General features: G+C 53.3%; 1 non-coding gene across 1 annotated transcript; it reads left to right on the forward strand.

Moving 5' to 3' along the window:
* Positions 1-5,592: 5,592 nt before the first annotated feature.
* On the forward strand, positions 5,593-5,694 carry LOC123812246. Its single transcript, XR_006784531.1, has one exon. It is a non-coding gene; the product is annotated as a U6 spliceosomal RNA (small nuclear RNA).
* Positions 5,695-20,984: the final 15,290 nt, after the last annotated feature.

A 20,984-nucleotide genomic window follows, 5' to 3' on the forward strand; every position in this document is an offset into this window, starting at 1 on the left:
AAAGCCTGGTTGTGTCCTCGCCCTGAGAGGAGGAGGAAAAGGGACAGAAGATTAAGCAAGTTAAACTTATATCTGGGCAACGTTTGTTTATGCGGACAGCTTCCTCTGGGAGTGAGAGCGCACATGTTATTTATGCAAAAGACAGCGCAGCGCCTGTGACGACTGAGAGGCCAGAAAGCAAATGCAACCCAGGTCTCTAGAAAAAAAGGAGGAAAAAAACCTAGCAGTCTGCTGATTCCCAACATAGTTGAAAAAAACCTTAGTGCGTCTTTTCCTACACTTTAAAAATGTAAAAAGCAGGTTCATAAATCATGTTTTTTCATCCTCCTCCCTCTACCCACCCACCCACTCACAGTTCAGATACTTTTTCCAAAGTAGGTAAGAGATTTAGCAAGTTTGTTTTATCTACGGCAGCTGGGCTCTATCAACCAATACTCGCACCCCCTCTCCCCGCGTCTCACAGCTGAGCTGGTAGGGGTGAGGAGCAGTCTGCCGGCCCCACCGGGCTTCAGGCAGCTGTTTCACGTTAACGATGATTGCGCTGGTGTTAGCTGGAGCGTTTTGGTGCTTGGCGCAGGCTGCCAAAGGGGATGAGGAACAGTTTCAAAGTTCTCCCAGATGCCCGGCCCTTGGCCGAGGGCCTCAGCGGTGGGGGAGGGGAAACCCGAGGCCGAGGAGGGCTCGCCGGCGAGGACCCTGCGGGCTGCCTGGCCTCCACACCATGAAGAATGTGCGACGAGGAGGAAAAGTCTAAAAAATGTGGTGCTATTTAGGCCAGGCTGCGTTTCAAAGGCCCTGTTTCCACTTCACTCCCAAACTTACTTCTCTTAAACAAGCACTTTTGATCAGCTGGAATGTCAGACTTCTTTTTGGGGTAAGCCACATTTATTTTTCAAAATTGGTCTGTTTGCAAGCCCAACTGCTACAATCTGACGTTTTTGTATTTTAGACCCAGTGGAGCGTGGAAAGCTGGGGGGAGTCATTCAGAAATTTCCTCTTGCCGCAGATCAATGGAGGGTATGTGGGTCATTGTCTCTGCAGCAGCTGGAATTCACAGCAAACAAAACTCAACTATTACTTGATTACCCTCAGGAAAGTTTTCACATAAGTTAAAGGAAGGAGAAGTAACAAATTGCAAGTAAAGACAAGCCAGGATTTCTATCACAGGCTGGGGAGAGGAACTAAAACTGACTCTTGGCTCTAAAACTCCGTTACACTCAAGATAAAATTCTTCTTCAGTCAGTTGTGAAAATGAGCCCAGAATGTGATGGTTTAGAATGTCCTAACAGTGTGGCATTTCCACAGACTGTTTGAAAAACTAAGGTGTTTTTTAAACAACCCAATTAGTGTGCACCACCTTCTAAATTATTTCAGAGAAGAGATGCATGCATGGACATATTTTCCACCACTCATTCTGTCTGAATCTACTGCTGAGGGCATAAAAGGAAAAAAAACACACACACAAAAAAACTATTGAGAAGGCCAAAGCTCTGCACCCGCCCATGGGAATAGATGGAGGATTGTGAGGTCTGCAGCAGCTCAGGGACCCGGATGAAAGGGCCGGGCCTGGGAGGGCCCAACACAGTTAGGACCAACAGGCATAGCTCGCGGTGGCAGGTCTTGCCCAGCACTAGGAATGCTTGATTTTAAATTCTGCCTCTGGTGGACGGCGGGGGGAGGAGGGGAGGTCTCAGAAGACCACACCGCCCCCCAAGCTGGATGTGTGCAGCAAGGAACCCCGCTAGAGAGCATTTGAACCTGGAAGGAAACAGTCCCCAGGCACTTGCTCTTCTTCAGTTTTGCTTGTGGTGACAAGAGTGAGGGCAGATGTGACTATTTTGAAAGCGGAAGTTGGGTCTCTGTGCCTTCCTTGGCCTTGTGGGTTAGTGGGAGCCAGTGCAGCCCCTACAGACTAAGCCGTGGCCAGGCTTACCTTCCATCAGGGGCCTGTAGGCACTTCCCATTGTTGTTACCTCATTTAATTTGTGTTTATTTTTTCTTGTTCACACTCTAGGAGACGTGCAGACCTGTGGCCATCCAGGGCAGGTCCAGTTCCATGCCGCTGGCAAGGCCAAGGCGGGAGGGAGGAAAGAGGGAGAGGGCCAGGGAGGAGCCAAGGCCTGGCAGCTGGACAGGCCTGCCCAGGAGGAGCCCTGCGGGGAGGAGGCGGGTGCGGGCCTGGGCTGCAGGAAGCCACATCACCTCCAGGGCCCACACCTGCCTAGTGGGTTCTTCCACCCTCCCCTGACAGTTGGTGCTAGCCCTGGGGAAGGGTGTGTGTGTGTGTGTGTGTGTGTGTGTGTGTGTATACCTGTGTCCTTGTCTGTCAAGTGTGCACGTGTTCACGGTGTCACTCTGTGCATGCAGGTGCTCAGGGGGCCATCCGTGGCGCTCCCGGGGGACAGTCCTGGGGTATGGGGCCGTCTGTGGAGGTGCGGGTCTGCGTGGCCATTGGTATGTGTGTGGGGACATCTGTGGATTTGGGTGTGTGTTGCTGAGCATGTGCCTTTGGGAGTGTAGATGAGGGCTTGGGTGACTCTGCTGCTCTGTTTGGGGGGTATGGGTCTGAGGGTGTCTCTTGCTCTCCGTGTGTAGGTGTGTGTGGGCCTGGGTTGGGGGTGGGTTCGGGTGTGCCTGTTGCTGTGGGTGGCTGTGTCTGCATGGCCAGCACCGTGTGGGTAGGTGTGTGCGTCTGTGGGGTGTGAGGGAGGACCTGGCAGTGCTGCTGTATGTTTGGGGCTGGCTGTGTGTGTGTGTGTGTGTGTGTGGAGTGTGTGGGCGTGTGTGGGAGTGTGTCTGTGTGGGGTGTGGTGTTAACAACACCTACAGAGGAAAGCAGCCCTTTTTAGCAGGCCTCTTTCAAGTTAAAAACTGCTTTCAAAACCCGGAAGTGATGGCCGGGCTGCCATCCGCTTCCTGCAGGGTGGCGGGCAGAGCGGGCCGAGTGGGAGGGCGGCCCGCAGGCCCACCTTACTGCGGGGCACACCTGCCAAGGACAGGCCTCCGGGGCCTGACCAGAGGGACATATTTAGAAACAATTAATTCTTGGTTGGAGGAGGAAGGGGCCCATTTATTTTCATCTGTGCAGAAATAGCTCCTGTCAGATAGGAGTTCTTGTGCCCTCTGGGCGAGAGGCAACTCTGAAATAGAAGGAAAGATATTAAAGACTTTAGGCAGACAAGAAAACTCCTAAACTTGCTGAAACCAAGTTTAAAATATTTCTCTAAAAATAAGCTTTGTTTTCCTTGTGGATTCCTCTGGCAATCGGGCCCTTGTGTTGGGGGGTGCTTAGCTGGCCTGGGAAGCCAGGCGGAATTTTTTAAAAAGCAAGTGTTTCCCAGCTGTGGCCTTGGAAAGTTCTCTGTTTTCCATTTATTAAACTCCTAGTTTCCGGCTAATTAAAATTATTTTCAAATAAAACTCCCTGGCCCAGCAATATTTGATGAAACACAGAATTCCCAGTGACACCTCCCCGCCAACTGCAGGAGGTCTGGTCGGCTGTGGGGTGGCCGGTGACCCCTCCACCCAGCCAGTACTGGTTCTACCAGGCCGAGGGAAGCCTTTGAAATGCACGCCCAACGCCTTGTCTTACCAAACCCCACCGCTTCTCTGGTGACCGCGGTGAGAGGCTGCTGGCGGGGCAGTCTCCGAGCCCTGCGCCACTTAACAAGGGGCTGTGGGTCACTGAGAACCTGCTGTCTCGTTTCCTGCAACCCTGAGCAAAGAAGAGGTGCACGTGGTGAAGCTGTGCTCTCCGGCCTGGCTACCACTGGAGATTCAGGTCCAGTCCAGCCAATGTGCCAGGATGCCCAGACTCCCAAGGCAACACGTTGTGAAGATGGAAATCAGAGATGCTGCCGGCAGGAGGCATGTACGGCTGAGGCCAGAGGTGGTGTGACTTCAAGTTGCTGGCAGGTCCCCCTCACTGCCCTGGCATTCAGTCCAGATGTCCCACGAGCAGGATGCTGGGACTGCTGGCGGGACCCTTCACTCATCCCACAGATAGCTCTGGTGGTCTGGAAAATGCCTGCACAGTACCCCTGTGCAGATGAGCTGGCAGGTGCCACCCCTGCCTTCATGGAGTGTACACAGTGTTTTCAAGGCTCATGCACGATGTAGCTTGAATCAGGCTTCATCCCTTCGTGTGGCAGCATCACGCTCCATCGTGTGAGCACACCACATGTGTATTTACTCATCAGCTGAAAGACATTGGAGTTATTTTCACCTTTTGGCTATTGTTGGGTGATGTGGCTATGAACATCCACGTACATAGGTTTTGCATAAGCGTGTTTTCGGTTCTTTCGGTTATATCCCTAGAATTGCCAGGTCACTCCACAGTTGAACTTTCTGAGGATTGCCATACTATTTTCCAAAGTGATACATTGGTTTTCATAACTGATTAGTGTTTCCCCTACTCGGCTTGATGCATGTTCTGTGATGTCCACATAAGAAAACATGTATGCTTTGGCTGGTATGGCTCAGTGGGTTGAGTGCTGGCCTGTGAACCAAAAGGTTGACGGTTCAATTCCCAGTCAGGGCACATGCCTGGGTTGTGGGCCAGATCCCTAGAGTAGGCATGTGAGAGGCAACCACACATTGATGTCTCCCTCTCTTTCTCTCTCCCTTTCCCTTTCTCTAAAAATCAATAAATAAAGTCTTTTTAAAAAGGAAAGAAAGAAAATGCGTACACTTGTTCACAATAGCCAAAAAGTGGAAACAACCCAAATGTCCACCAACAGATGGATAAATAAACAAAGGTGGTACATCCATTCAGTGGAATAGTATTTAGTCATAAAAAAGAAGGAAGTATTGATTCAAGGTCCATGAATGAACAGTAGAAATACAATGTTATATGAAAGAAGCCAGACACAAAAGACTACATATGACATGATTCCCTCACATGAAGTGTCCAGAAGAAGCAACTTCATGGAGACGACGAGGAGATTGGTGCTGGCTGGGGCCAGGGGACGAGGGGACTGACTGTGGGCAGACGCAGTATTTCCTTTTGGGTTGATGAAAGCATTCCAGAACTACATAGTGGTGAGACCTGCACAACCTTGTGAATATATTAAAATTTGTAATTTGTGTACTTTAATCTGCTGAATTTTATTATATGTGAATTATATCTTAATGTTTTTTTAAGTGTACTACCATGACCAGTGTGGCTCAGTTGACTGGGTGCTGTTCTGCAAAGCAAAAGGTCATCAGTTCAATTCCCAGTGAGGGCACATGCCTGGGTTGTGGGTTCTGTCCCTGGTCAGGGCGTGTGTGGGGGACAGCCGATTGAGGTTTCTCTCCTTCTCTTTCTCCCTTCTTTCCCCTCTCTCTAAAAATAATAAATAAAATCTTGTCATTAAAAAAATTGTTTAAGCATTTTAAAAAGCATACTCACAAAAAAATAAAATATAAAGTATACTCACAAACTGAAATCTGGGGTGTGAATGGGAAGGCCAGGGACTGAGAGCGCCTCTGTCAGGAACGCTGGCCTCACTTAGGGTCTGGGAAGCTTTAAAGAAGTAGGAAGGGCATAGAGCAAGTAACAGTAAGGCAAAGGGCCAGCAAAAGAGTTTTCCCAGTAAAAGGAGCAGCTAGGCGCTCGCTGCAGCAGCACATAGACTAAAATTGGGACGATAGAGATTAGCGTGGCCTCTTCTCACGGATGACATTCAAATTCGTGAAATGTTCCATATTTTTAGTTTGCTAGAATCATTGTGGTGACCACTTTGTAAGGTATGTAGATGTCAAATCACTATGTTATACACCTGAAACTAATATAAAACTGTATGTCAACTATAAGTTCTTTTAAAAACAGAGCATCTAGTGCAAAGGCCCTGTGGTTAGAGAGAGCATGGTTCCAGGGAGGAAAGCAAAGATGGATACAGCCCCTGGGGGCGGAGAACTGAGCAGAGTGGCCCAAGATGGGGCTGGGACAGTGGGCTCGGCGCTCAAGAGGCCACTAGCCTGCCCTCTGCCCCCCTCCAGTTCCTGTAGTAGAGCATCCTATTGTGAAGGTCCCTACAGAAAAGTCTCTGGGACCTCTCACCCCAGAGCTCAGTGGATTATCACCAGTGGAAAGAACTGGGACTCCGGAGTCAGAGGTGGGGAATGGGTCCCAGTTGCTGCCAGTTACCCACTGTGTGACCTTGAGCACAGTTCACCATCTCTTTGAGCCTCAGTTTCTTCATTTGAAAAAAAATGGATTAACCTATTGTTGTCCTTGTTTTTGTTATGAAGATTAAGCGAGATAATATTTGCCAAATTCTTTGCCCAGTGCCTAGAGGTGATAAGTATTCAGGAAGAATTAGCTGACTGTTACTATTACCATTAAGCTTCATCATCTTCCTCTTCCCTTTCTCCTCAAGCTCCTGCCACAGGTCCCCTGGTTGGGACCCCGTTGGTGTCTCTTTATGGAACGACTATTCTGTACTACAGCTTCCGGTGTGTTAACAGCAGGCTGTATATTCACCCAAGACTGAGGGACTGTTACTGCCCCTATTTCAAAGATAAGAAAACTGAGCTTGGAGAAGTTACATGCCTGAGGCCAGGCAGCTGGGAAGAGGCGGAAGCAGAAAGCAAAGGAATCTAACCTGTGGCTCCTTCCCTTTGCCCCAAGCTGCCTCTCCGACTCCTCTCTCCCTGCCTTGCTCCCACACTACCTGTAAACGCAGATTTGCACATCTGTGCTTTGAAAACACAATTAGGTCAAGTCATCCTGCACTCAAAATCCTCACTGAGAACAAAATCTATGATCTCAGCAGGGCCTACGAAGTCCTCCGTTATCTGTTGGACCCGTGCCCATGGCCCCTTTCCTTTCAGACCCGACTGCTCCTTCCTCACCCTGCTCCACCACGCAGGCCTCCCTGCCGTCCTGACTCATGCCGGGCCTCCTCTCTGTCTCCAGGGCCTTTGCACCCTCCGCCCCTCTGTCGTGCTCCTCTACACGGCCCATTCCCTTCAGTTTTCTGCTTCTGCGAAGTGTCACCTTTTCAGGGGCCCCCCAGACCACCCTCTCTAAAACAACAGTTCCATCTGGCATTTCTTCTCTCTTGTCCTGCTTTATTTTCCCTAGCATTTGTCATCCTCTGACATATTTTTTAAATTTTTTATTTATCGATTAGAGAGAGAGAGAGACTGCTTTGTTGTTCCACTTATTGATGCATTCATTGGTTGTTTCTTGTATGTGCCTTGACCAGGAATCAAACCTGCAAACTTGGCATATCGAGATGAAGCTCTAACCAACTAAGTGAGCCCGCCAGGGTTCCTATGACACATTTTAAATGCTTTTGCATATTCCTTCCTTCTTAGACTCTAAGCTTAGCACCTAATCAATAGGCACTCAATCTGAGAGGCATCAGGAAGGTCCCCTTCTCTGTCCCCACCAAACCCTCCCAACCACACGGGCCTTAAGTGGAAACAGCTTTCCTTTGGAAAGTCTAGATAGAGCTGCACTGTCCCATGTGGTAGGCACTAGCCACGTGGGCTATTTAAATTTAAAACTCACTTCCTCAGTCTCACTGTCCACATGGCAAATGATAGTAGCCATGTGAATGCAGGGATCACTGCGCTGAACAGCATGGACTACATCCATCACCACAGAAAGTTCTGGTGGACAGCACTGCTGTTATACAATGTTCTATTAAAATACAAACATCTGTAAATAAGGAAGCCCCTATAAAGGTTATTCTTTTCCAAAGCAAGTCCCAGGACACAACCATGATGCCTTTGAACTCCCCCTCCCCTCACAAGCTAAGAGAGTCCAGTATATTCCAAAATGACAGCTCTGTCCAGGAGACTGTATGTGCCGATGGGGGGACATGAAGGGACTACCCACCGCAAGGTGGCACCTCACAGCCCACCCCCCCAGCAGCCTGGGACCTGCCTCCTGATACCTGGACGTAGACCCCCTCACACCAAGCCCTCCTGGGGTTCCTGTCTCCACAGCTGTGGCACCTCATCCACCCTAGCGCCCACAGGAGAGCGTGGCTCCCTCCTGTGGTCTTTCTCCGGCTTCCCTCACCCCATTGCCACAAGGCTGCTGACCTAATAATGGCTGCTGTCTAACCGCATCCAGACGCCGTGCCCTCCTCTCTGTCCTTACTGCCTCAGCCCCTCGGGCTCTCCCTCTCACTGGGGCAGCAGGTGAACCCAGAGCCCCAGGTGTTCTCCCCGGCCCCCACGGGCACCCCAGAGCCAGCTTCTAAAACTTAGGTGACCGTGCCTCTCCAGCCCAAAGACCTTGAAGGGTTCTCGCACCCCCAGTTCAAATCCAGGCTTCCACACGTGCTCTCTGAGTGCCGATCTCAATGCTCACCCCTCCTCCATCGGCCTGAAGCACCGCTGACGTCCCTCTGGTTCCTCAGCCTCACCCTCCACGTCCCCAGCCTCTGCCCCAGCCCCCGGGGCCCCTGGACAGGACTTGCAGAGGCACAGAGGTCATCGTCCTTCCCACACCTGTCTTCCTCCCTGGCCTGGCTGTTCCTTCAGAGCAAGAACCGAGAGCCATCACATTCCTCTTTGTTCATCCCAACCTGCCTCCTAAAAGGGCCTCGGTAACTGTGCAGAGGAACCAGACCCCGTGAGAGTGGCACTGTTCTCTCCTGTTTGCAGATTATGGAGCTCAGACAAATAAAGACACTTGTCCAAGGTCACCTAGCTCATGAATGGTGGGGCCACGATGCCACCCACACCCACACCCCCTGTCGGGGCAGAGTGGCCCAGCCATTCCCAAGGTGGGGGAACTGCATTTCTCCTTGGCAGACGCAGCCTCCTGTCTCCAAATTCCTAATTTGTGCAGGCTTGTCCTGAATGTCCAAATTGTAGACATCGATTCCCGATACGTACAAATAGCAAAGTCCCTCCTAACCTTGCTCCTCAGTCCCACTCAGCAGCGCTGGCCACTTGGCAACCGCTTTGTGCGAGGAGTTCCGGCAATTTGATTGCGTGGCTCTATCTACAAATATTTACACACACACGTTCATGTGTGGTTCCAGTTCTCTGAAGGGGGCCGAGCGGTACCTCCCATCCTCACCCAGCGTGCCAGCACCTTCTGCCACCAGCCGTGGGTACCCCTGCGTCAGGCCCGGGATGGCCACCCTGGCTCTTCCTTATTTCCCATTCATGCGCATCCTTACACACAACAGACCCTTGGGTGCACGTTTCCACCAGGAGAATCCCCAGAGGCAGCATTACTGAGATGTGAGGCGGCTCTCGCATTTCCGTGGAGGTAACACAACATGTGTTTAAAACCTTGAAACCTGCCATCTTAGTAACCCTCCAAAAATGTTGCACTGCATGCCCCTCCCCCTCCCTTCCTCATTGCCTCAGAGACCACTTCTGCCCCAGTTCACTCGCTGTGTGGCTGCTCTGAATGCTGCCCTGGGGGTCTGGCCTTCCTCTGTCTCCTGTCCTGTTCCCCAGTCCTCTGGTGGTTAAGCCCCATCTCCCCCCACCTCCGGGCTCTTGCGGGGCAGCTCCCGGCCGTCTACCTTCCAGGTTGGTGCCAAAGACTGAGGCTGTCCCCTGGGGCCCCAGGCAGGTGGATTAGTCCCCCCAGGCTCAGGGCACCTGGGGCTTGAGGGTCAGGAAGTGGGAAGATTCTGCCACTAAAACTGTGGCTGTTGGGTGGGGGCAGTGGGAATCCTCTCAAGACAACGGTGCTGCCGGGGGAGAGTGTAGACCATGTAGGTGTGTCTCTGTGAGAGCGTGTGGGTGAGTGTGTCTGTGTGCAGGAGTGTGAGTGTGTGCCAGCGTACTCGCATGTCTTAGGGGCGGTTGTGTCAGGCGTTATGTAACGGAGGCACTCCCTGGGGCCAACAAACCGCAGTGGTGTAACCGCCGGCCGGCTGGGTCACCAGAAGGAAAGGAGGGAAAATGTAAACACATTCTGGGCCTTTCCCTGCCCCACCACAAGCAGGCCCTGCACAGGGCAGCAATTCCGGCTCTCCATTCCCACCACCCTGAGTCCTGTGGGCCGGCCTGGGAGGGAGTGATAATGGAGACCGAGGCCAAGGGACAAGACCAAGAGGAGAGCCCAGCGAGGTCCCCCGGGGTTTCTCCTGGGTCTGCCATAGGCTGTGCATCCCCCACAAATGAGGCGGCGTGCTAGCTTTCTCACCCCCAGAGCTGTCCTAGTCTCTTAAGTGCTTCCAGGGCTCCCTTTGTCCCAGAAGCTGCCTGGCATTGGAGCCCAGCACCCTGCAGGCAACCAGCGTGAACTGGCTGCTCACCTGCTCCCATCCTTGGGTGGCCTCAGGGTGCAAAGGTGCACCTCCTCCCTGCTCCTCAAACCTCATCGCCAGGCCAGACGCATGCCTTCCAGCCAGTTCCCAGCTGCCGAGCCCTTTAGCACTGCGCCGGAGGCTCTCTCTTCCAGGAAGCCTCCCTGCCTGCTCCAGGCCAGCCCTTTCTGCGCTGAACTCCTGTAGCACCTCCGGACACACAGTCTGATATCGGGCCATGTACAATTGTCCCTTGTTCTCCAGTTGTTCACTTCAGTAATAATGGCCACAACTTAAGCAGTACATTCTCAGCCAAACCTGGTCCCTTGAGGTGCCCTCATTAGAGCATGCCACCCTCCCACCAACCCAGGAAGGTAGCGTTCCTAGCACCATTCCATAGCCAAGAACCCAAGCAGAGGGAGATTGAGTGAATTAGCCATGGTTACAGCTACACCTAGAAGATTCTGATGGCAGAACCTGTGTTCACAACCTCCCATAGCTGAGCTCCATCTCCCCACATGTCCAGGCTCCTATAAGGGCAGGAGCCTCATCCATGTCCCACCTCACCTGACATGGAACCAGCTGGGCACCTGCTCGATGCTCAGATAAAGGTAGTGGCTGGCATATAGTTGGAACCTTGTAACCACTAGTTGACTGGATAACTGGTTGAACAGATTGGAATGGAATCTTTTACTCAGAAGAATAGAGTGATATGCTAAGAGCAGGATATTGGGGTCACACGACCATGCAACTCGTGGATCCTTCTGAGCTTCAGTTTCCTCATCTGCAGGGTAGGAACAGCCCTTGTGTTTTCCTCATGAGGTTACTGAGAGGATTGTGTACAGCACTGTGTGTGATAGGCGTGGCTCGGTGCCTGGCGTGCATTTGGTAGTCCATAAACGTCTGCGGCTGCCCCCCACCCCCCGCCTTCAGTGGTATTTCCGGGCAAGCCTCTCTCCCTGTTTTACAGGCGAGGAAACTGAGGCCCAGAGAAATGCCTTTCCTGAGATCTTGCAGGGTCTGCATTGCAACTGCGGATGACTGATTCCTCAGCCTCTTACCAAGACAGGCCAGCATTTTTTATCCAGGACAGCGTGCACAGAGCTGGTGGGGGACTGAAGGAAGATATCTTTCTAAACTTTTTTTTAAAGATTTTATTTATTTATTTTTAGAGAGGGAAGGGAGAGAGAAAGAGAGAGAGAAACATCAATGTGCGGTTGCTGGGGGCCGTGGACTGCAACCCAGGCATGTGCCCTGACTGGGAACCGAACCTGCCATGCTTTGGTTCGCAGCCCACGCTCAATCCACTGAGCTACACCAGCCAGGGCTTCTTTCTAAACTTTAGCAAAATGTCTGATCAAATTGAGGATAGTCTCCTCTAAGAAAGATGGGCACCTACATCTTCCCATGCCAGTGAGAGGAGGAGTTAATCAGGGAGGGCTTCCAAGAGGAGGCAGGTATCAGTGCACCCCTGACCCTTGTAGGAGGAAGATACGGTAACACGGGCTGCAATTACTTGGAGGTGGGTTTGCCTGGGTCTCCATGCACCCCATCTGTGCTGAGTTTCCCTCTGATGGTAAGGACAGGCCATAGCCTGGTTCTCACAAGGGGCGGGGCCAGGGCCAGGGCCAGGGGGTGAGCCCTTCCTCCCATCCTCGTTCACTTGAGCTTTAGACTATTTGAGTAATGCTAACACTACCACCACCTCAGGATGACCTTCCAACTAAAATGTCAGTTTCAGGATTTCTTATTATTATTATTCTTTGGTCTTTTTACTCTGTTCCCAGTGCTTAGAACAGAGCCCAGCCTAAAGTAGGTGCTTAACAAATACTTGAAGAAATGATTGCATTATCTCCACCCTGCTGCCAGCTGCACATTCACGCCGGTGTCTGTACTCCTGCCCTGTTATGTCCCTGCCAGCAGTGCCCTCCCAATGCCTTTGTCTGGCTGTATCATGCCACCTCTTGCAGAAAGGCTTCCAGGACTACATAGGCCTGCCCACTGCACAGCCTCCCCTCTCCAACCTCATACCTCATCAAGTCACTCTCCCCTCGTCTTAGCGCAGGTTGATTTCAGAGGAGGAAGGTGGAGGAGCAGGCCAACCACTGGGGCCCATGTAGGGAGCAGGGGAGGGTGCTCCAAGGCTTGGGAGCTGGGGGTTCCTGATGCCTATTAATTTGCTCAGGGGCAGGAAATGAGAGCAATCTTTTCCTCTTTTGACCGGCAGGGCCTTTTGCTCCAAGTTCAGCCAACCCAGACCTATGGCAGGGGAGCACACTGCTGAAGCAGGAGGATTAGGCTGCTCAGCCCTGGGAAAGCCAGGGACCCCGCAATGGAGGCTCGCCCTGGGGCTTCCAGCGGGCTGGGAGGCCCAGGGAGGTTCCCTTGACCTTGGGGTTTTACCCGAGAATCCTTTGCAGATGTTGTCACCAGGCAGCCTGTGTGTGTCTGTATGAGTGTACAGGAGGGAAGGAGGAAGGGAGGGAGAGAAAATTCTTTCACCAAGGTGGAAACCCAAACCAGGAGACAGGTGAGTAAAACCCAGAAAGCTAGAAAGCAAAGATGACTCAGGAGACAGCTGTGGTCCTGGCTGAAGTCAAAGACAGGGCAGGGCAGGGCAGGGCAGGAGGGAGGAAGGGAGAGTCCAGGGGAGGGGGAGACGTGGCTCACGGCTGGCTCTGTAGTCATCCCTCCCCCAGAGGAAGTATCCTGACTGCCTGCCTGCTCACCCTGACCGGTGAGGTCCCGAGGGCCCAGGATCACCCTCGTCTTCCCTCTGTTCCCTTGAAGCTCTGAGCCCATGCTGTCACTTACCCGGTGCGGGGGGGGGGAGGGGGGTGGCCCACGAACTGTGACAGCTGGCTTCCCTCAGCAGTCAGACTGTCTACTGCACAAGAATTAAGTGATATAAAGTACGACGTATCCGATGCACGATGACACTACCTAATGTCAGGGTGTCCCTCTCTCCCCCACTCTGGCACCGTCCCTGCAAGCCACCCTTCTAGTCGGAGTCCCCAGGGAACCTACCTGGCACCAAGACCCACAGAGGCGGAGGGGTGCAGAGGAGCTCGAGACCCACTCGCCCTGTCCTGAGTGGCAGGTGGGTGAGCTCACATCCTTTGTGCAGCCTGGAAGGCCCCTTTGCCTCCCTCGGCCCCTATTCACTCCTGCTTCTCCAGGCAGCTTCCTCCACCCCCAGCCACTGGACACTCCTGAGTAGCCATGCCTTTCCACAGCAGTCGCTGTCCACCTGGTAGTCCAGAGCACAGACCCAGAACCAGACTGATGGGTTCTATCCCAGTTTTCCCACTTACCAGCTGTGTGACCTTGGGTAAGTCCCTCAATCTCTCTGCGCCTCCGTTTCCTCATCTATTACATCCTGTCTCCTAGGGGTCCAAGTGGAGGTTCTGTTTCATCAAATGGCTTCCAAGTTCCAGAAGGGTCGAGGAAGCCCATTTATTAGAACACACTGCCTTCTAAAAATCTCCACCTCCACCTTAAGAGAGGGTCACCCATGCTACAGAGGCAGGAAGCTGAGGTTCAGAGAAAGTGCATGCCTTGACCAAGGCCACCAGGCCCCACCCCCACCCCATCCTTCAGACCCTCTCTCTGCCTGCACTGGGTTAATTACATCTCTGGTTTCTGGGTTTTGAGATGGGCCCAAGAGATTCCAGCCCAGTGGTGACCAGGGTTGATAGAAAAGAGTGAACCTTTAAAATGCTCTAACTGAAGACTGGGCCCCATGAGAAGGCATGTTTGCAGGCGACCAGCCCCACCTCAGCAGGTCTGTGAAATGGCAGAGTTCACGGGGCCCAAGGAGGGGCCGGGCCTGCCTGTGCTGAACAGAGGGACGCCTGGGTGCAGGGTGCCCGGTAAGAGAGCGGGGGAAGTCTGTGCGCTGCAGCGCACCCTCTTTCCTTCGCTCCCTCTCCGACGGGGCCTGGACGCAGACGGGAGTTCGGTGGGCAGGATGCATCCGCCTGGTGGGCTGCCCCGGACACTGCTAGCTGGTTACAGACAGAGGCTGGAAGAGGGTGAAGGGGACAGGGGAGGAGTTTTACTTTTATTTAAAACTGTCTCTCTTGTTTCTCTTTCCTGCCATGTGCACATACTATTATTATTATTATTATTATTATTATTATTATTATTACTATTATCATTAATGGCAGCAGATGTTATGTGAACACTTGGGATTACGAGCTATTCTGCTCTGTCTGAAACATCAAAAAAAGGAGGATGTGACACCAGTTGGTGGGAGAGGGGGGTGGTTTTGCTGAGGAGGGCAGAGCCCCTCTGGAAGGAGAGGCTGCAGGGTGCCTGGACCCCACAGAGGGAAAGGGGGTGGTCTTGACCTGTTGATTCTTCCTCCCCCCAACTCCAGCTGGCTCAGGAGGCCTTTGAGGGGCCCGGGCCAGCCCCCAGGTTTTGGGGCCCTGCCTCCCGTTGGAGCTGGCCCTCCCAGGGCACAGGTTCCTGTGCTGTGGGGACAAGGACCAGGACCTCTGTCTGTCTGCTTGCAGTTTCCAGGTCCCACTACCGCCTGTCCCATTTTCCAAGCCTGTGGTCCCAGTTTTCCCAGGGAAGCTGGTGGAACATGCTTTGTGGCCAGGTCCCGCCCTCCTGTCTTTTCACCTCCTACATCCCTGTGGCAGATGAACAGACAGACAGAACACCCCACCAGCCAGTCCTGGAGGGCCTGGCGGTCTGCCAGGTGGGTAGGGTAGCTGGAGGGTGATGCTCAGACTCGCCTCAGCCCTGGCCTGTGGGGTCCCTCATTCGCATTCACCTGCCAGCCCAGCCCCAGGTAAGGCAGCCTGCAGTCCTGGCTTTACTCGCCATTGACCTCCATGTTGAGCATGAATCATATCCGAGTGGCCAGAGACACGGCCGCACACCCCTCCAGTGAGATGAGTAATGTGAGCTCCATTTCACAGGCTGGGAATCTGAGGTTGGTACGTGACTTGCTGAAGCGAACGGTGAGCCAGTGACGGGCCAGAGCCTGAGGTTCAGGCATTCCTCTGTCCTGGGTGTTCGACCTTACAGGTGGGCTGATAAGAAATGAAGTTAATAGGACCTCAGAATTATTTAAAGAAAACCCTCCCTTAAAAGTGAGCCAGCTCGACCTCATATGTCATTATGGAACTGTGAATTAAGATACCACCGCATACCTTTTAGAATGGTGAAAATTAAAAAAAAAAAAGATAGGTAAAAATCCAAAATATTGATACCACCAAATGCTAGAGAGGGTGTGGAGAAACAGTAACTCTCATTCATTGCTGGTGGGAATGCAAAATGGCACAGCCAGTTTGGAAGGCAGTTTGGCAGGCTTTTACAAAACTAAACATACTATGTGTGATCGAGCAGTCTGCTCCTGGGTGTGTACCCAAACTAGCTGAAAACTGATGCCCACACAAAAACCTGCACACAGATGTCTGTAGCAGCTTTATTCCTAATTGCCACAACTCGGGTGCAACCAAGGCGTCCTTCCGCAGGCCAACGGATAGATAGACTGTGGCCCACCCGGACAATGGGCGGCGACTCAGCGCTCAAAGGGAATGAACTGTCGAGCCATGAAAAGACATATAGGAAACTTAAATGCATGTCACTGAGTGCCATGCCACTCCGAAAAGGCTGCTGCTGTAGGATCCCAACTATGTGACTTTCTGGGTTAGGCGAAACTATGGAGACAATAAAAAGACAGCGGGTGCTGGGGTTAAGGAGGAGAAGTGGGCAAATACAGAGATACGGAATTCGGGGGGCAGTGAAACTGCTCTGGGGGTTGCTGCAGCAGCGGATCCACGCCACGGTCCACTTGCCCAAACCCACAGACTGTACAACACCCAGAGTGAGTCCTGCCGGATGGGAGACTTCTGTCCTTTCTGCTCAGTTTTGCTGTGAACCTAAAATGACTAAAAAGTATTTAAAAGTCTATGACAAAACAGAACAAAAAAAGTGACTCAGGTGCATGAGTTCCAGAGACCCTCTCTACAGTGTCTCCCATGAGAGGACACTGGTTCCCCAGGGCCTTGTGGGGTCCCTGCCAGCAGAGAGGTGGGGTGGGGTGGGGTGGGGAGGCTCGGGGCCTGGGGTGGGCTCCTGGCCCCTCCCACCTCCCCACAGCTCCTGGAGGAGCCTCAGAGATCCTGGGCCGGCAGTTGGCCCCCCTCTCCCTGGCTTCCTGTTTGGCTTCCAGAGAGTCGTTGGGCCGTTTCTGCAGCTGAACTAGGAACTGGTTGGGCTGCTGGGAGGGAGAACACTTGCCTTGCTGGGGAGCTGATGCATTGGGGGAGACTTTAAGTCGTTTGGAGATTCAGGTTGTGGTCACCTGGATGCTCAAATCCTGACCTGGAGGCCCCTGAGAGGTCAGTTAGTCCAACCTGCCACCTCCATTCTGGGCCAGGCAGCTGAGATTTCCGACGTCGTCACTAGGCCTTCTCACTGGCCTGTGTGGTGTGAGCGGGCCGCTGTACCCGGATGAGGAACAGCTACTCTGTGGGTGCCTGGGCTCCCAAGTGTTGGGCTCCAATAGTGCTGCCTGGGCCTCACTATTCTCATGGCAGATGGGACCCACACCTCGCACGTGTTGGAAGGGAAGAAACCATCCTTGTGCCCTCTGCCACCTGTCCCTCCTCACCTTCTGCCCCAGCCTGGCGGCCATGCCACATGCTTGAGCTTGACCCCAGCTGCAGACCTGGCTGGGTCACGGAGAGCGGGAGACATAGCCCTGCCCTCAGGAGGGCCCAGGCTGATCAGACTAGCGGCGTACCTAGGCAAGCACCTTGTCAGGGAGCAGCACTGCAAAAGGCTGGGGGGGGACACTTAAGCAACCTGAGGTTCAGGGAAAGCTTCCTGGAGAAAGAAACTCTCATCGGACATTCAAGGATGAGTGGGGTTATCCAGGCAATGGAAGAGGGGAAGGTGTTCCATGATCAGAGGCTCAGAGGCCGGCAGGTAGGGCGTGGCCAGGACTGTGGTTAAAGACTCTGGTGGGAAGGAGAAGCCAGAGGAGATTGGGAGTGTCTGAGCCACTCACCCCACCCTCCTCCTCTAGTCCTTTGGGCCTAGAATTGTCCCAAACCCTCCATTGCTCTGGGGATCCCATTCCCTATAGGCCTGGTTCTGCCCCACCTCGCAGACATAACAATTAGGCCCGCCAGGTGAGCCAAGCTCAGGCCATTGCCCCAACTTGGAGCCACGAGGTGGGGGTGAAGCCTAACTCACAAGGCCTTGGGGGGAGCCAGACCATATACCCTCAGAGCCACGGGGTCAGGGGAGCAGGGAGGACGGTCCCCCACCCCTGACCCCCCATCCAGGACCCTGCCAGGAAAGAGGCTGCAGGGCTATAGCTAGAGGAGGGGTATAGCCATCCCACTTTGTGCGGCTGTGTGCAAACAGGAAAGGCATTGCCTGAACCGCTCCCTCGGTGGAGTGTGCAGGGAACGTGTGTGTGGGGGTGGGTGGTGAGGGGCTTCTTTTTGGAGATGCACAGAGCTGCTTTTGGAGTGAGAGTTCTGTGGTGGGGAGGGGGGTGCAGAGGGGGAACCCAGCTTTTGCTCCTCCAGAGCCAGAAGCAGCCCACATGGCCTCCCGCCACTGTTCCAACAGAGGGATGCGAAGACCCCTCTCTCTACTCCCTCCTGCACTTTGGGACTTGGATCCCGAGACCCGCCCAAGGCATAGGATACTCACCAGGGAGGCTTCAGTGCCCCCTGGGGCCTACCAATCCGTTACTTCTCTGTGTTCTTTGGGAAAATGGAGCTCTCCCAAAGTAGCCCATGCAAATACATGCAAAAGAATGCAAATAAAAATTTTGAGAGTCCTTCATTTAAAACCAGTCTGGGCATTGGGTGCTGCTTGCCTTCTTCTCCCTGCTCAGCCGGATTCATCTTATTCATCTTAATGTGTGAGTGCATCAGTGACTTGTGTGTGTGTGTGTGTGAAAGTCAGAAACAGAAATGCAGAGCAAAGGACAGGGTGGGGGCCCAGCTGGGGGCCATGGGTAGAGGTTTGGGGTTCACTCCCCTTCCCACAGGAAGGCCTGAAGCAAAGGATGTGCGTATTGGGGGTGGGAGATGGAAACATTGGTTATGGCTAAGAAGTAATTTTCCTGGGCTTCCAAGTGCCCTCTGTGGGGAGGGGGGCGCAGTGTCAGAGAAGGGAGCAGGCCAGCCCTGGGGTGCCATGGCCTAGGGAGGGGTGCTACCCAGAGGGGGACAGGATGAGGCTGTCAGGGTGAGCTGGGGGCAGGGTGTCCTGCTCTGAGTCTGAGACAGAAGCCGTAGCCCCCAAGGCAACCTCCCAGGTGTTAGCCTGAAAGCCCCCATTGGTGCCATTGCACTTGCTGCCCTGAAACACTCACCTGGGAGCCAGCCAGCCAGCCAGGCACTCGACCTCGACCTTGGGGGCCTCGGTTTCCTCAGCTGTAAACACAGGTGATGGTGTGAGGAAACCACCGTGCAATGCTGATTCGAGGCAGGCCGGTCTAGTAAGACTGACAACCTGCAGAAAGAAGGCAGGCAGCGGGCCCTTCTAGAAGTCTCTGTAGGAAGCTTAACAAAACATCTTAAAGTGATGAGCCCTGTTATAGGAGGGACTTAGCAACTCCCTTCCAGAGTGCCCGAGTCTCCATGTCACATGTCTCCTTGGGTCACATCATCTCGGTACTTAGGAGACAAGGAGAACCTTTGCTTGGAAGAGTCCCATGCAGGGGTGCCCTACAGGATGCAGAATACAAGTATCAACATAAGTGCAACAAGGTAAGAGGTAAACAGAAAGACAGTCCGTGGTTTGGAGAAGATCTGAACTGGGGGGTGAGGCAGCTATGGGAAGCACAGTCCTAGATTCTTCAACATTTTGTATGGCTTTTGGGTCTGGCCAGCCAGCCCCTGCCACTTTCTGGCTGTTGGAACCTGGTCAAATCCTTTTACCACACCCAGCCTCAGTTTCCCCATCTGTAAAGTAGGGGTGATAACGCCCATCACCAAGCTCGCAGTGGGCATGCAGCTCCACAGGAAGCAGAGCAAGCAAAGTACCAGCCCATGTGGGTGTTCTGCCCGCAAACCCAGGGCTTCCGTGAGCAGAGACTGAGAGCTCTTCCATAGCATTGTTTCCTGAATGAAGAGTTCATTTTTTTCTAGAAAAAGACTGAGCGAGCCCTGTGTCATACTGTCTGTGGTTCCTGAAGCGGGCAGGCTGACCATGGCTCACTCACTCGCTGGAGGGCAGGCCTGGGGCTTGGGTGTGATAGCGCTGTCCCCACCCCCAGCCTTCTGAGGGCCACAAGCGCTGCACGGTTGAACTTCAAAGGATGGTTCTAACAGATGCAGCCAGTTTCCTGCAGCTGTGCAACAGCCCACGCCAGCCTGAATCACCCAGGGCTGAGGGACGCGGGGGGAGCAAGGCCCAGGAGCGCTTAGGTTCAGGTTAGTGTGCGAGGCTTCCTGGAGGTGGCCCCCAGGTCCTCACTGCTAAAACAGAGAAAGGAAAGGCCTGGTTGGGAAGGGTACCACTCCTCTGGGATACCTCAGTGAAACAAATCGCTGTAGCCCGGGGTGTTGGGGCCTGGTACGTGTGGAGTCAGAGCTGTCTTTAGGTGGAAGAAGGACTTAGAGAGCAGATAAGAATACTGATGAACTAGATCACACATAGGAATGTAACCTACTGACTAGGGCTGCCCTCCAGGCTCCAAGAACACATAGCAGTTAGCTCCAGGAAAATCCTCCTCCTCCAGAAAGCCCACCAGGACTGCTTCCAGCGGTGTGGCTTGCAGCTGACAAGATAGAGAAAAACTAATTGGGTCCCTGCTGGGGTATGCAACAGCATGATGGGGTGGGCTTGGGTAGGAAGAAGGTGGGCTAAGGCCAGGCCAGGGTGGGTACACATGGAGGTAGCGGCCAGAAGCAAGGGGCTCCAAGGCCCTGTGGGGCTGGCCCACAGCAGGTGAGAGGTGTTTTTAAGTAGGCTCAGGTGCAGACAGACATTAGAGGCCATGGCCCGACAGGTGGTTAATATTTAATCCCTTCCTTAATCATTAACTCCCTGGCTGTCTGAAGAGGAATGGAACTGTTGTCAAATCAGTAACCATAGGCCGGGAACAATGTCCACAGACCTCATTGCCTCTCCTGTAGCTGGGAGTGTTGGCTGGGTGGGGTCAGCCCTGGCCTGGGGGGCCCTGGCTCATCTCCTTCCCACGGCGACCTCAGGAGGTGGAGAGGGGATGAGGTCATGATCACCTCTAACCCAGGAGACACTTTACCGAGGGCCGGAGGTGGTGTCCATTCAGGCGTGAGGATTCCAGGCCCTGCTTCCCGGCCACGTGACCCTGGGTGAGTCACGCAGCGGCCCCGAGCCTCAGTTTTCTCATCTGAGCAATGAGGATAAGCGTTGCTATCTTGAAGGATTGTCAGGAGATCTCAGTGAGATACAGTGCACGAGGAAGTCCTCTGTAAGCTGACGACAGAGGCAGCCAACAAGTTAGAGAAAGTACAGATGGAAAGATACAGAGAGGAAAAGATTTCAAAGATGAAAGAGGAAAGCTAGTGTGCTCTGCTTCTGTTCACTTGAATGCAGTTCCTTTCAATGCAGTAGGTTTTAATTCAGGTCAGTGAGTGTGTATCGGCAAGGCCGTGACCCCAGCCCTAAACTGGGCTTTGGGGGTGATCTGAAAAGGAGTCAGCTTTGCCCTCAGGAAGCAAGGGTGATGAAACTCCAGGCTGGAGCCAGAAGAAGATGGCCAGTGTTTGTGACGTAGGTCAGCAGGTCAGGGAT

Source organism: Phyllostomus hastatus, unplaced genomic scaffold, assembly GCF_019186645.2.
Source record: "Phyllostomus hastatus isolate PE091 unplaced genomic scaffold, TTU_PhHast_1.1 phas_scaffold_78, whole genome shotgun sequence".
Lineage (NCBI taxonomy): Eukaryota > Metazoa > Chordata > Mammalia > Chiroptera > Phyllostomidae > Phyllostomus > Phyllostomus hastatus.